Here is a 16068-nt window from a genome sequence, read left to right on the forward strand (position 1 = left end):
TTAAATACACAATGACTTATAACTAACATTATTGGACCGGGCATACGGAAACGTCGAGTTGAGGTACCTGTCCACAAACACATTTTCGATTTTTCCAAGGCTGGTACCAACTCCATTGCACATTTTCCAACACTATAGACATTTAAAATATAAATTATAGTTCCACATAAATAATAATATAATTATATTTAAGCTAAATGATGTACAAACCTCATTTTTATCAAGGTTTTTTGGAAGATGTAACAATATTTTTGGGGCAATCGTTTTCCCCACTTCCAGAATCTTATCCATGCACAAAGCTAACGGCCCGATAACATCCATTTTGTTGTATTCTGGACCTCCCCATGGCGGCGATGTGACTATAACGTCACCCTTTATCTAATTTGCCAATTTGAAGAAGTCTCCGACAACGAACTCGATCTTATCCAGTACGCCATAAATCGCGGCATTTTCCTTGGCCATCACTATCTTGTCGGCGTCGATATCTACTGCAATGACTATTACAAACAGAAAATATTGCAATTATTAGAAGCTGCAGATAATAGGGACCTACTTAATATATTATTATAATATAATATAATATAATATATATGTAGGTACATTATAGACAGTTATTACATTTCGGTAATTAAAATTAAGTAGAAATAATAGGTTCACATTTTATTTCCACGAAAACGGTTTTATTTATTTTTAATGCAAAAAATATTACAGTACCTTTGTTGAACAGTCGGGCAAGCTGGATTATGTTTCCGCCGGCGCCGCAAAACGGGTCCACAGCCATTTCACCCGACCACACTTTTCTGCCATATAGACGCTGAGTGTCTCGGGAAAGACCGAGTAAAAGCTCTCTATAAAACCAAACACACGATTATAATATATATCATTTTTATTTTAAACATGATATGATATATAAATGTTTTTTTTATATACCATCGTCCATCAGAATGCCTTTGTCAAATTTTGAAAATAAGACATGTTTCTTTTTCCAATACTTTTATGTAATTGGTATGTGGGCAATATAAAAAAAAACATTATTTAATTTCTGATTATACCTATAAGTAAATGCACGTACGTGGAGTCAACCCGCGCGGCTGACGCCTTCTTGACGCTACCGAGGGGCAGCGGAGTGCTGTTTTCCGTGGTGACGGGTGTCGGGTTCTTCGCATTGTCCAGTAGCGCAGCTGTGGTGTCTACGACGTGGATCCGACCTCCGGCGGCAGACCTCAGCGGCGTCTGTTCTTCAGGTCGGCTGGAGGGTCCGATAAACAACACATTTAATAAGTAAATAGGTTTATTCGGGGGGCGTCGTTCATAACCGCACATTTTACACCGTCCGTGTGCGGTATACCTACATTTTATCTATTGTTAAAAATTAACATTTGCATGAACCGCACACAGTTGATTGACAGTTAAGAATTAAACATTTATTGATGTTAAATAAATCATTATAAAAATAATTTAATAATAAGGTTTATAATTTTAATATTAACCAAAAACTATTTTATTTATATATTTAATTCAATATAATATAAAAAGAAAAAATTAATTGTTTGATGAAAAAAAATTAATGTTCAGATTGGAATAAATTTACATCCTTCTGTTTTCAAATTTTCCATAAAAGTTATTTCAAAGCTTATGGCACGATCATATAAATTAAAAATGGTTTTTTCTTTATTCCTACGTTCTGTATGTGTACGTTTAACGTTCTCTTTTCTCATAAGTCAAAGTTTGGTTTCTGTAATCATCTTGCTTTAACATTAATTTGTAATATATTATAGTTTTGATTAGATATTATTTACTAGTTCTAAACGATAATGTGATATAAGATAAATGTGTACGTTACTGATAAAATGTATAAAGCTGTGCGGGTATTGAACGGTATAGTTTTGGGAAAACTTTACAGAATTGACGTGTAAAAAGTTTGTGGTTTTGAACGACGACCTTTTTTTAAAAGGGTGCGGTTATGTATATCAGTTTTATTCTAACCTTATTTTGTAACTATAAGTAACGCTTTTATGATACGAAATTAGTTCGACACGAGCAGATATATGATCATTCCATAACACCATTATTAAGATGACAATATTATTCTTATATCATTCCATAAGAACACTGTATCATGTCGTCTAGGCATACATGAATCATCATTTCTGGAGCGTGGCTTTCAAATTTTCGAAACTGCATTGGGATACTGCGTCCATATTGTATTGTTTGAAACGTCTTACCAGACGCATATGATTATAGTATAGAAACATCATAAATTTTATTCATTTTACATTAAGGGATACATAACAATATTGAAGATTTGGCTACAGAATAATTAATAAGTGGAATACGGATACAAGAACATATGTCTAACAATTTACAATAATATATTTTATACATTATACATTTTAATATTGTATGAATTAACGAGTGGATATAAACACATAATATGACAATGATTTACAATGATATAAAATGATTTACAATGATTTACAATGATTTACAATGATTTACAATGATATACAATGATTTACAATGATTTACAATAATTTACAATTAATATATAGGTAGTTATACAACATGAAAAATAATATGATATTCATGGATATCTGATGATCAGGACTCGTTTAATACTTTACTTGCGGCTTGTTCTGTGTCGGTCTGAATGTGGCCGGACGACAGATTGGCTGCTGCTGACAAGTGGAAACGTCTTAAAAATCACGTTCGGCCGACGGTTGTTCGCGTTCGCACATCAGACGCCGCAACAAAACATGCGGCAGACAAACCACTTTGTCCGGCGCCAGAGCGTGTGGCGACGTCCTTCGGCTTCCGGCGCTGTGTCCGCACGCCGCGTTCTGTCGGCGCTGCAGACGTCGTCGGCTGTCCCCGTTTCCGGTTCAGACGGCAACGCAACGTTATTCGCAGAACACCACCGCCTCCTCACCGGGTCACCGTCGCGTCCGGCCAGGAGTAGGTAGTCTGCTGGCCGCCGCAAGCCTTCTGGCGTTGACGACGGCGTCTGCAGTACCGCGGACGGATCGACGACGACCGTATCCGCTGTCAGCACTAGCGGCCGGTTGAACGCCGCATCTACGATCGATATGGCGGACCGGAAGGCCGGGCCCGCATAATTCGGCAGCTGGATCTGTCGGTAAACCGGTGCCGGCTTGCTGAACAGATCCAATCCCAATATTTCGGCGTCCGACCTGTAGCGCCGTTGCGTCGGCCGATCCGCCCCGGCCACGATGACCCCTGCGTCCTGGACGTTATTCCACGGCGGCAGTGCCGATACATCTGGCGCGGGGTCGTGTGTGCAGCTTGACTGCTGTGTACCGGTGACGTTCCGGTCCACGTCCCATCCTCGCGGAAAATTGAACTTAGCGGCCCGCAGTTCCGCAAATACTCTGTTCATTTGTTCGGTCTCCGCGGAGAGTGACTTGTTTTCATTCGCCTGCTTCATAGTACCAACGACACGATTACAATAGAATTACAATAATCAATACGACACTATAACGTTGTCAAATCAACGACGGCAGTTTTATGAATGGCTGATTATCAAAAATTACAAATTGTGTATTTTAATCAAATCTAAAGCAACGGGATTACTGTTGATTTATAATAGGCCAGTATAAATATTACTCAGTATAAATATGCACTCGTTTCAAATATAAAAAAAAATATTTTTAAATAATGTGCAAATAATTGAATACCAGCTATTAAATGGTTTTAACTTGTGAACTAAAAGGCTGAAGCGAATTATTTCAGGACTTGATGATACCCACAGAAATATGTATAATATGTAACATTATAGATTAATATGGAGGATTGTTGGGTTCAACGAGGCATACATGGGCTACCTACATAGGCCTTTTATAATATTAGTGGACGGTTATCTATCTATCTTATTATATATAATTATCTAAGATATATAGTGGACTGTAAACGACACGCAGCAAATGAATTGCGTACCAAGATCCCTTTTTCATACGAATTGCGTCCCGATATAATATTTAACAACTATACTAATTGCGTCCGATGTATAAACTGTTGAATGGAAGAGATTCACAAAGTAATCCAAACAATGTTAAGTTGAATTAATAAAAAAGATTTTTAATACAGTGAACAACAAACATATAACAATACAATAATTTGTGAGTGATAAATAAACTATAATTTAATATTTCAACAAATACATTATTTTCCTTCTCATTTAATACAGACTTAGGACAATCAATAGCAACGTTAAATATTATATTGCTAGAGGTAGGTTAAAAATATTGTTTTTTTTATCATTTCGTAATTATGTACATCAAAAATATTGTTTTCATCGTTAAATATAAAAATAAAAGAATAAAAAATAGCAAAAAATATAAGTTATAATATACAATTATTTATAGCTCGGTAAAAATTTGAACGATACAGTTTTTACCAGGATCGAAACCGTTTCAAATTTGAACGGTTACGGTTTTGGTTTTTGAGAACGGTTTTCTACATTTTATGGTTTTGGTTTAGATTCTAATATCGGGTTACGAGTGTCGGGTTCTTCGCATTGGCCGGTAGCGCAGCTGTGGTGTCTACGACGTGGATCGGACCTTCGGCGGCAGACCTCAGCGGTGTCTGTTCTTCAGGTCGGCTGGAGGGTCCGATAAACTCCACTGCCATAAACATCCCGATGCCGACGGACTGAGTGACGAACCAAATGCCAAAGGCTAGTGTCGCAGTCTCCAGTCTTGTGCTATCCAACGCGACGGACACGCAACGCGACGCTATCTCCCCGTCTACCGTAACGGCGGCTCCCGGCATCACACGTGTTCTCAATGCCCGTTGCACTGCAAGACTCCTAACGATGTTGGCGATGAACGCAGTCATCGCGCGTCTTACACACAACAGGCAGAGCAGCAACACCAAGACGCTCACAGCCAAAGTTTCAACCACGGTGACGACCAGCATTGAGGTCACTCTAATAACAGCTGCAGTGAGATTGTCGTCCTGCAATAAAATAAACATTAAAGTAAATAATTATTCATAGTTAATTCGTCGACGAACGCGTGGCACACACGGGAGGCTTGCAGCAGCGTTTTTCTATATAATATCAAATTATACTTACGTATTCTTCTATGGACCATGCGGCTAACGTTTTCTGTACACGCATGTACCGTAACTTAAAGTTTTCTGGTGTATACGTCATGACTATTGAAAACTTTGAGCAAAAAAAACAAACAGGAAAAAACAGAAAAAAACTAAGTAATATGAACTAAATAACAAAAACAAATCTAATTTATCTTAAACTAACACAAAAAATAACAACAGATTACTTTGCACTAGAGAAAGAAAGCGATGGGGGTTTTCGAAGAGCAAGCTCGGCGTTATAATATGAGAGCGTATATAAGGGCCTTAGCGTCTAAGAATGAAATGTCATATTTTATCGTGTGTTAACGCCTTTTATAGTAAAAATTTTGGCCGAACAGATAATGTATGGGATAAAAAATCATTATTATATATTAGCTAACAAATCTATATATATAAAAATAAGTGTACATTTTGAATAAATTTTATAACTAAAGATCCACCAAACCGATTTCGATAAAAAATGTCAGGACATATTAAGATTGATATTTAGATGGTTTCTGTGAAGTTTGTACGCTGTGGGATAAGTGTTTCCGGAGTTATGGCCTCTTAAGTGCACACCTGGCGACATGGCTAAAAACAACAACAATGTCTATACAATTATTTTTATCTATATATGTAACCCATAGCAACCATTAAAAAACAAAAATTTCTATCGTAAATCTCAAAATTCCTGTTTGAGCACCTACCGGGGGTGATCACTTCCCTTTTTATATTAGCCTATGACACTCACAAAGAATGTGGCTTTGTATTGGTGAAAAAATTTTCGAAATCGGTTCAGTAGTTTCGGAGTTTATCCCGAACATACAAGCAAACGCTATCATTTTATATATTAGTATAGATAAAAATGAATGTTTGTGTGTAGATTAGACCTCTGGGAAGAAGATAGGCTAATTTAAAAAGTGTTAAATTTGTTTTTTTTTATTCATCGGATTTTAGTACGGTTGAGTTAGGCTTTTGTATTAATTGATTATATTAATCCTCCGTAGGTGAAATTAAGTAGGTAAAAATTACAAACTCGGTACAATTTTGATACTTAAGAGTTAAATCATACATTCGTACACTTACGTACAAACAGCACGGGGTCCGCGATATACCGCAGGTAGATTGCCTACCTGATAATATACTGCTGCGAATCAGAATTTTTATTCAGGGCAACAGAAAAGTTAAGATAAATTTTGAATATCATACACCATACACTGAATATTAAATAACGAATTGAACACAGTTTGAGTCATATAGAATTGGTACATTTAACGGGCAACGAAGTGCCAGCGGATCAGCTAGTTTACTATAATCTTATACGTCGAAAAATATGCTAGTACAATATATGAAACCAATACCCTATATAATTATACTGTGCAGGCCAGGGCCGTATTTACAATTTTTCCGCCCGTGGGCAACAACGTTTTGGCGCCAACATTTTTGTTTATGATTAGTTTGTCCCGTTTCAATATTTATTATTCACAAAAAATCAGAAACAGCTGTCTTATTATTACTAAATATAATTAAAAATTATATAATATACCAAACTACTATACGACTGTATTATTGTATTATATTATTATTCTCATAATAAATAGATGTGACAATGCTCTTTTGTAGAGGTGAATAATATTTAGTTGGGTACCTGTCTTGTTATAAAATAATAAAGATCGAATTTCTATAGCATACCATAATCTAACATTTGTTATTAGGTATACATACAAGATTTATTGAATGCTTCAACGAAATTCAGATAGGTACTCTACATCCATAGCGATGGAATGGTAAAAGTGGTTTTAGATTTAAAAGCTGTGGGGTTGTAAATAATATAATATTATTGTTGTCGTTAATGCACGCATATAAATCTTTGGAAATGTGTACTCATATATTAGCCACGTCTTATTTTAGTTGGACAGTAGAAGAATAATAATTAATAACAGCTCGCACTTAAAAACACGTCATGCTGATTTAGGCAAGTGTATGTTTCTATAATTACCAGGGGTGGAGTCACGTAATAGTTAAGCACGAACCGGACGTTAAAGTTCTAACTCGCGTATAAATTACATTGCGACCGACGGCTATAGGCTGTCACTCACTCATGTGTGCCGTAGTAAGACCCACCCGGGCAGACTTACGCGACACAGGTTTTGAGATATCCCACATGAACTCGAGTGAACAGTTTTAAGCCGGTCAATGGTACAATAGTTGGAGAATTCTGGCATTGTATCGATCAGCTTTCACGTCGCATTCCATGAGGTAATAGTTGGAGTATTCTGGCATTGTACCGTTTGACAACCTTTGCTTGAGTATTCTCAGCCCTGCAATGCGTCGGTCGCCGTGGCCGTTCTATGTTTTCGTCGTTTGAAAATCGACTCGGAACTTCCAAATACATGCAGTTACTTTGGGACGTACGTACCACGCGTATTGTTTGTTTGGCCGAGAGACTCGCGGAGAAGCAAATCGCACAAACATTGGACCCTTAAGAGGTGCGTTGAACTTGAAATATTAGAAAATAATATACCGGTACGTCTTCGCGTGTCGTTTACCCATATCGCAATAGCGACTGTAAATAATATAATTGTTTACCAAACACCTTTTCGTGTTTCCATTTACAGGAGATATTATGATGAAGTACCTACTCTGCACATATACGTGGCACGGACTGAACTTTGGAGATGACTAAACAAAGTTTCTGATCCACCGGAACGTATATAGCTGCTGTGACTATGCCCTTCACGCTCGGACACCCACCGAATTCGACAATAATTCGTCGTTGGATTTACATATCCACATGCAGCCGAGTAGCTGACAGCTATAAAGGTCCACAGTTATTCACGTACCCTCAATACCGGCACCACGGATGTTACCAACGCTCCACCAACCATCGAAAGCAGGCCCGAACCTAGGTCAGCTATCTTCGATAATCTATGATACTCCGATTTAGGTAACCGCGTCGAAAAAGACGCCTTCCGAGGATTTTCGTGAGGTGGCTGTTGATAAAATATACTGCCGTATACCCATTACCAAGGAGATCCGCTTGCCGCCTGGCCAGAGGAAAGTAAAAAACCTGTTTGTCGACGAATTGATACAGCGTTAATTACACATGCGAGCAAAACGTTTATCATCAAGTAAGCAGATTTTTAGTAAAATACAAGTGAGTGTGCAGATCGTAAATGTCTACAAACTGATTAATAATCTAAAAATTATCTAATCATAATGTGGTAAAAAAAAAAATTGTGTTACACACATACAATTTGAAAACACGACATTAGCAATATCAAAATATCAATCTGTGCATACTATAGGTACTTAATTTTGTATTTGTGTATAATATTTCAATGTCATAGCCGTCTACTTAGGTATTGATTTATTACAGAAGGCGGGCATAATGCACCACTCAACTGCTGGTGGGAGGTCATGTTATCGGTGTGAGTAAACAGTTGCAGGGTGTCATCCTGGACCAGAGGCTTACGGCGTTTGCCAAACACATAGAGACGGTCGCCAAAAAAGTCTCCAGTTCAGCTGCCTCACTGGCTAGGCTCATACCCAACCAGGGGTGTATAGATAATATTTTTGTTACAGGGAAATATTTGAAGGGGCCCCCATACAGAAAAGAAAAAAAATTGGTCGCTTCACTCGCATTAGATATTCAATCTAACACCTTTACCTATAAATAAAATGTTTCGTGCGAAAACGTATTTTTAGTTTGGTGGTGGCTGGGTAAATGGCATATGAGGAAAATGCTTTTTTCGGTTGTAAGGGATTTTTGAAAAATTTCACGTAAGATCGTACAAGTTCCGTACTAAATATCGACCAAAAAAAATTACGAAACACAATATGGGGGGGGGAGGTTAGGAAAACATACAAGGATATGTCGGTCTTCGATAAACAATAAAAATTTAAAATACTATGATAAAGATCCGTAGGTAAGCAAATTCTTGACTTGTTGTGGTATTATTATATTGTAAAAATAACAGTAAGTAATAATAATTTATAAGAAAAAATGAATAGTTTTAAATTTAGCTATTTGGTAAATATTTTATTCTGCAAAACAACAATGTGTAGACCCAAGTGGGCCCCCGACATAAACATAGACCGGGGGCCCACAGGGAAAATCCCTTTTTCCCTATGGGCCTATCCACCCTTGTACCCAACGTTAGACGTCCATACCAGTGGAAGCGGAGACTGTTGAGAGCCAACTGTTGTAGCAAGAGCGGCCGGCTCGCAATAATGAGGTGATTCAGAACAGGAGGTCAAGGACGGCGGGCTAAGACCAGTCCACGAAGCGGTGTTTCGCATACGAGTCTAAGGTTCTGGATACCTCGAAGATTTCTCCAAAGGATTTGGACGGTTCATTGTTATTGTTTGGTAATGATTTTAATTTGTAATGTAACCATATTCTAAATATATTCTAAATAACCATTGTATTGTGTTGTAAGCTGCGCTTGACCATCGACCTTTCTCATATTATATATACTGGGCATTCGTCCGAGAAAAGTACGTTGTGTGGTCGAGTTGTACTCTTTTCTGTACATTATTATTATCGTTAATATAGCTGTATATTATTATTGTTCTATAACAAATACACATATTATAAAATATCAAATTTTGATAATTCACAATATCTATGCTTACTCTCTGCTTATTGACCATCTGCAATCTGCACGGCTGTCATTACGACGTATTTTGTGACAATATGATTTATAATGTATCTTATTTATTTGCAGGTTGTATTTATTGTCAATTATTTTCGAATCGTATGCAACATGTATGTGTTTTGTAAGTCGTTTACTCGTTTATAATTTATTAATATATTGTTTAAATGTTCGTATTTATAAATGTATAATTTATCGATTATTATAGGACCATATTCTGTTTCAAAGTTGGCGTAGATCATGGCAAAAACACCTTAGTCCGTAAGTATATATACCTATTGTATAAAATACTTCACACGGAAAAAATGATCAATTTATAGTTTACATGACACGTAATCAACAAAATCATTTAAAATAATGTTTTTTTCAGCACCATATTATATTACGATCAGACATCATGGTCCAAACAACTTACTCAAACTTCCTGGTTGTCAAAAATCTTTGAAATTAAGTGAAAATCAGTCTAGTAAGTAATTATTGAGTATATAACAACAAACGTAAATCAATTAAATTATGTCGAATAAGTATTTTCATTGTTCACTCATTGCCCTATTTATTTGGCTAAAATGCCAAACTGTAAAAATACTTAAATACGTACACAAAAATCACTTACACTATTATATTAAAATATATCATTAAGAAATTAATATTTTTTTTTCTTATTACCTAGGTGTATAGTGTATTGACTAACGATGAAAATTCGGTAATATTGCATACCAACGTTAAGAAATTAACTACTTAGTTGTCAAATATATTACAGAGGATGCTGGACTGTAATATTATTAATTATACGTGGTAATAATAATATGTTTTGATGTCACCTAAATTGGAATAAAAATCAACCGACTTTAGCTCATCAGCCACCAATACAAAATATTTCACAAAACAAACACCTATTTACTCGATTATTAATAATTGTTGATGCTTAATTGTCATTCAACGATTAAAAGTTAAGATTTGCAGCGCCGACCTTTCAAACATTTTCCATGCTAAGAATACAAACAAGTAAATTTAAACCTTTTTTTAAGAAAAACATGTTATTTTTTAACGACAAAAATAAAGAAAAAAAGTTGGACAAGTGGGTACTTGTATGACAAGTAAACTTATTCTGCTTCGAAAAAAAAAAATTATTAGACAATTACAATAAAAAAATACTAAAACTGCAACATATTTATAAAAAAATCGATTTACACAAAATACCAAAATATTCCATATCAATAATTTAGTCCAGGACCTTCAGAATATTATATGATCAGTGCTCGAAATGGAAAATTTTACGAACCGGAACGCTCATAAAATTAATATGCGGATTATAATATTATTTTAATTATTTTAATATTCGTGTTTACTTTACAATACAAAATAACTAGTTAAATAGATACAAATAATATGAGTAATTTTAAGCATAAAAAAGGTGGATAAGTGGATGTCGCTCTGCTGTATAGTAATTGTCGAGTATGTCACTATAATTTTGGATGTGTTATAATTTGAATTCAATGATAAATCATTGGATACGAAAAACGATTCTGAGCGGAGACAGTGCGTGAGCCTAGGCCTAGCACAGTGGCGCCGAACACGTATGGCTTATGTGGTGTAAATACCCCAGAATTTTCAATAAACATTAGGTGGACAATTAGTGAGTTAGTAATTAATAAATGTCTTGACACTTGATGTGTTTTTAAGCCAGACAGCTAAGGAAATAATTTAAGGTCTTGTTGAATTCAATAAATTAATACAAAAATATACAATTTTGTAAAAATTATGTATTGTTAATATTGTTACTTAATTGTTTTGTTATAAGTAGAAAACTTTTGTGAGAACTACAATTTCTTATCTTAGCTATGAAAAAAATATAACTTTTAGGAATTTCTAACTGAAAAATAATTTATAGAATTTGAAAAAATTATCATGGCTTTAAATAGCTCAAAATGTGTCGAAATACTGATATAAATCTTTGGTGAACATTTCGTGAGTCTACGGCAGGGGTGGCGAACCTATGGCACGCGTGCCAGAAGTGGCACGTTGACCAAATTTAAGTGGCACGCAAATATTATTCATCTTAAAAAAAAATATTATATTTTAAAACTTTAGTATGAGAAATTTTAAGAATTAAATTTATAAGTTTGTAATAAAATGTGTTTATAAATGTTATAATAAATAATATTTATGATTTTTGTACTCTTATTGCTACGATAGAAGTACAAAGTACCCAACATTCGATTACGAAGTTTATTTTAAATTTACCGATACCGCGACCGGTTGCGACCGGTTGAAATCAACGAAAAATTCTAAATTAGATGAAAATATAAACAATTTTTAAGTATCATAAAATTAACAATTCAGCAGTTCAATAACAAGTTTATAGATTTTAAAAAGTTTGAATGTAATATTAAGTTCCTCAAATGCCCTGATACTTGCAATTACGATGAATTAGATTTACATTATTTTGAATGGATGAATATAAATAAGTACATTTGAATTTGAGTTAATTGATCTTCAATCCTGTAATACGTGGAAACAAAAAATTCATTGACTTAAGACAACTAATCGAAGAAATAGAAATCAACCGACTTCAAGCAAACATAGTAAAAAAATGCAGATACTGAAATTCTTAAAGTCTGGAATCCGTTTCCAAACATATTTAATACATTAAAAAAAGTTGCTCATTCTATCCTATCGATTTTTTTCGTCAACTTATGCTTGTGAAAGTTTATTCTCCATAATGAATTTAATAAAAACGAAGCAGAGAAATACATTAATCGATGAAACTAGTGCTGCTTGTGTTTCACTGAAAACTACCAACTATACTCCAGATATTAAAATGTCGTCTTCTAAAAACCAACATCAGAAATCACATTAATAAATGAAATAAAACTTTACATATATACTATTTATTTATTATTTATTTATTAAATTATATACTATATACCTAATAAAATGTGTGTAATTATTGCATGCTTTTTCTTTTCATCTTACCTAGTAAAATTCATTTTTTTTGTTGGTGGCACGCAAACATATTTCAAAAAACTTGATTTTAAATTTTGGCACTTGACCCAAAAAAGGTTCGCCACCCCTGGTCTACGGTTATTCATTTTGGAAATACTACAAAGTATCAAATATCAATCAATAATTTACCGCTGAATATCAAATATCGAAAAATTATAAGTTCAAAACCTCATAAAAAAGTGATGTCCTGTTTAAGTAATTTTTTTTTTTTTTGTTTGTGATAGGTAGGAAAACTTATGCAATATATTCTATTAAAACATTTTTAATCTTAGGTATGAAAAGAAAAACTTTTATGAATTTCTAACTAAATAATAATTTACAACATTTAAACATTTTCTCATGGTTGAAAAAGTTTCAAAATTGTTTGAAAATATTACCGTATATAGGCAATGGTCGTTTTAACATTTGGTAAAAATGTCAAGTATCTAGGTTCATTCGTTTTTCAGTTACAACAAAATATCAAAAATTGTTTGATGAAAATTCTTTAATTTACCTATAAAAATACAATATCGTAAAAATTTAAACTTAAACACTCATAAAAAATTAATGATGCTTTTCGGTAAACTTTTTTTTTTTAATTAAGGTAGGTAAATTTGGGAGGAGTCTTCTTTAAACAGTTATAATGTAAGCTTTGAAAAGTAAACCATTTATGGATTTCTAACAGAAAAATTTTCGATATTTTGTTGAATTTTGTCAAAAATTCAACTTCAATTGCATATAAAAAAAAAATTGTGCCTATGTATTTTGGATTTTTTTTAAAACTCACATTTATGAAACTTATAAGGAATCGTGTATTAAATTTTCAAACTTCTTTATTACGTGAAAAAGTTTTTATCAAGAATAGTTTAAAATAAATTAAACATTTCTAAACATTTCTCAAAGTCTATAGCCTATAAGTATCCCAAAAAGAGTCAAAATATTATAAAAATTTTACCATTTATGTGAAATGCTAATATAAATATTTGGTGAAATTTTCAATGGTCTACGGTAATTAATTTTTGAGTAACACCAAAAAAATAAAATCGATTTCCTCAAAAATCAGTTTTGCGTAAAAATTATCACTTTTCTTTCACTTTTGTTTTGTTTTTCTCTACGCTTTCTAAAACTACTTGGAATTTTTAAATTTGAACTCCCAATAGTACCAACTAGGTTAACTCTTCTATCAGAAGAGATGCTGATCTCAAAAATCGAAGCATGCTTACTATCCAAAGTGTTGCTGACAATTTCCCCCCCCCCCCCCCATCACCCTCGACACTCTACTAATCAGCCGATTTGTTTATAACATAATTTCATTATTTCAAATAATTTGGCGTTGGTGGCTGATGAGGTGAAGTCGGTTGATTTTTGTTCCAATTTTAGTAACACCCCCTCCCCCCTGAGACACTCTATTAATCAGCCGATTTTTAATATTATTCAGCAGCCCCAATTCTATGAGCTATAAAAATTTCAAGGAAGCTAAAATGAGTGAGGTCTAACTGTCAGTAGCTCCTAGACTATTTTATTTTATACGAAAAATAATTGAGCAAAACTCGTCTATTTTTAAATTCTGAGCGGAGCGATAAATGTATCGGTTTTACAATGTGTATTTTTTAATTTTTTTTTTCTAATTTCTGTACACAATAGATAGTCGAAATATTGCTTCGATTTTCAACTTCAGTATTTTGTTTGATGGGAAAGTAAATATTTTTGGTGCATTGGGAAGGTCAAAAAACATCGAGGAAAACAAAAAAAAATTAAGGAAAAATGGGATTTTTTTTACAAAATTGATTATGGTTTTTTGCCTTATTCTAAAACTAATGACCGTAGATATATGAAATTTAAAATCTCGTTCTTTTTTCATAAAAAGGAATCCGTTCCTTTTGGACCTCGTTCCTTCCACACTGTCATGAAGAGTGGAAGCATTGAGTTCTAAAATTTCATAATTGATGACTTAATTTTTGATAAATAATAAATAAATTTGATTACTGAACACTGCAAGATTGAACAATGAAATAAAAATATTTTTTTTGTGCCGTTGAAAATTAATCAACGTGTTACTCGTGCCATAGGTTTGTCACCCTTGCTATAGGCTAAAGCGATTAAGGTGGTTCACTAAACCACATACTTAAGTTCCAAATATTTTTATTTATTTTTAAGTTGAAACAATAAGTAAATTGTTAGACAAACTTTTTTAAATTAATTTAAACTTATTCTGCTTAGAAAAAGAAAAATTAATAGACAATTAAAAAAAAAAATACTAAAACTGCAACATATTTATAAAAAAATTGATTTACACAAAATACCAAAATATTCCATATCAATAATTTAGTCCAGAACCTTCAGAATATTATATGATCAGTGCTCGAAATGGAAAATTTTACGAACCGGAACGCTCATAAAATTAATATGCGGATTATAATATTATTTTAATATTCGAGTTTACTTTACAATACAATATAACTAGTTAAATAGATACAAATAATATGAGTAATTTTAAGCATAGAAAAGGTGGATAAGTGGATGTCGCTCTGCTGTACAGTAGGTTACAAGTGGGTCACTGTAATGGATGGTGTTAAATTTGAATTCAATGGTATAATATCATTGTATAAGAAAAACGATTCTGAACGAAAACGGTCAGTCAGCCTATTATATTACCAAGTATATTTGATGGTATTATTGTAAAAAAAGTAATTTACATATAACCTACTTACGTGGAACCTTGTCTTAAATTTTCATTCCTTAGCTATAAAAGTTGAACATTTTATAAATTTTGAACTACAAAATAATTATTACACTTTAAATTTGATAAATTTTTTCAAAATTTGAACTTTAAATGCTTATAAAAAAAAATTGTGCCAATGTATTTTTAATATTTTTCAACTGCTATTATAACAATATATCAGGAGCCCTGCATTAAATTTTCACGCTTTTTACCCATAAATACAATTTTATTGATATTTATAGAAAAAATGCTAATATAAACATTTAGTCAAAATTTCATGTACCTACGGTCATTTGTTTTAGAGTTGCACCAAAAACCAAAAACCAAAAAATTGAACTTCTTTCTATATTAAGTATATTACAATATATTAATATTATATTTTGTCGAAAGGAAATTTTATAATTTTAATCCTCTAGATTGTGATACTGTTGATTTTTACAAACCGGAACTCTTAAATTTTAATTTTAACCAACCGGAACGGACGCACAGTTTATATTACGAACCGGAATGCTGTTCCGGTGTGTTCCGGTCCATTTCGAGCACTGTATATGGTATTTAGTGTAGTACGAATATTTAACAAAATCATGTAAATGTAAAATGTTACAAATA

At 33.3% G+C, this 16068-nt stretch overlaps 1 pseudogene; it reads right to left on the reverse strand.

Annotated features, from left to right (window-relative positions):
• LOC132946352 (trimethylguanosine synthase-like) lies at positions 1–504 on the reverse strand (annotated as a pseudogene).
• Between the last annotated feature and the right edge of the window lie 15564 nt (positions 505–16068).

This window comes from Metopolophium dirhodum, chromosome 6 (genome assembly GCF_019925205.1).
Source record: "Metopolophium dirhodum isolate CAU chromosome 6, ASM1992520v1, whole genome shotgun sequence".
NCBI classification, from domain to species: Eukaryota; Metazoa; Arthropoda; class Insecta; order Hemiptera; family Aphididae; genus Metopolophium; species Metopolophium dirhodum.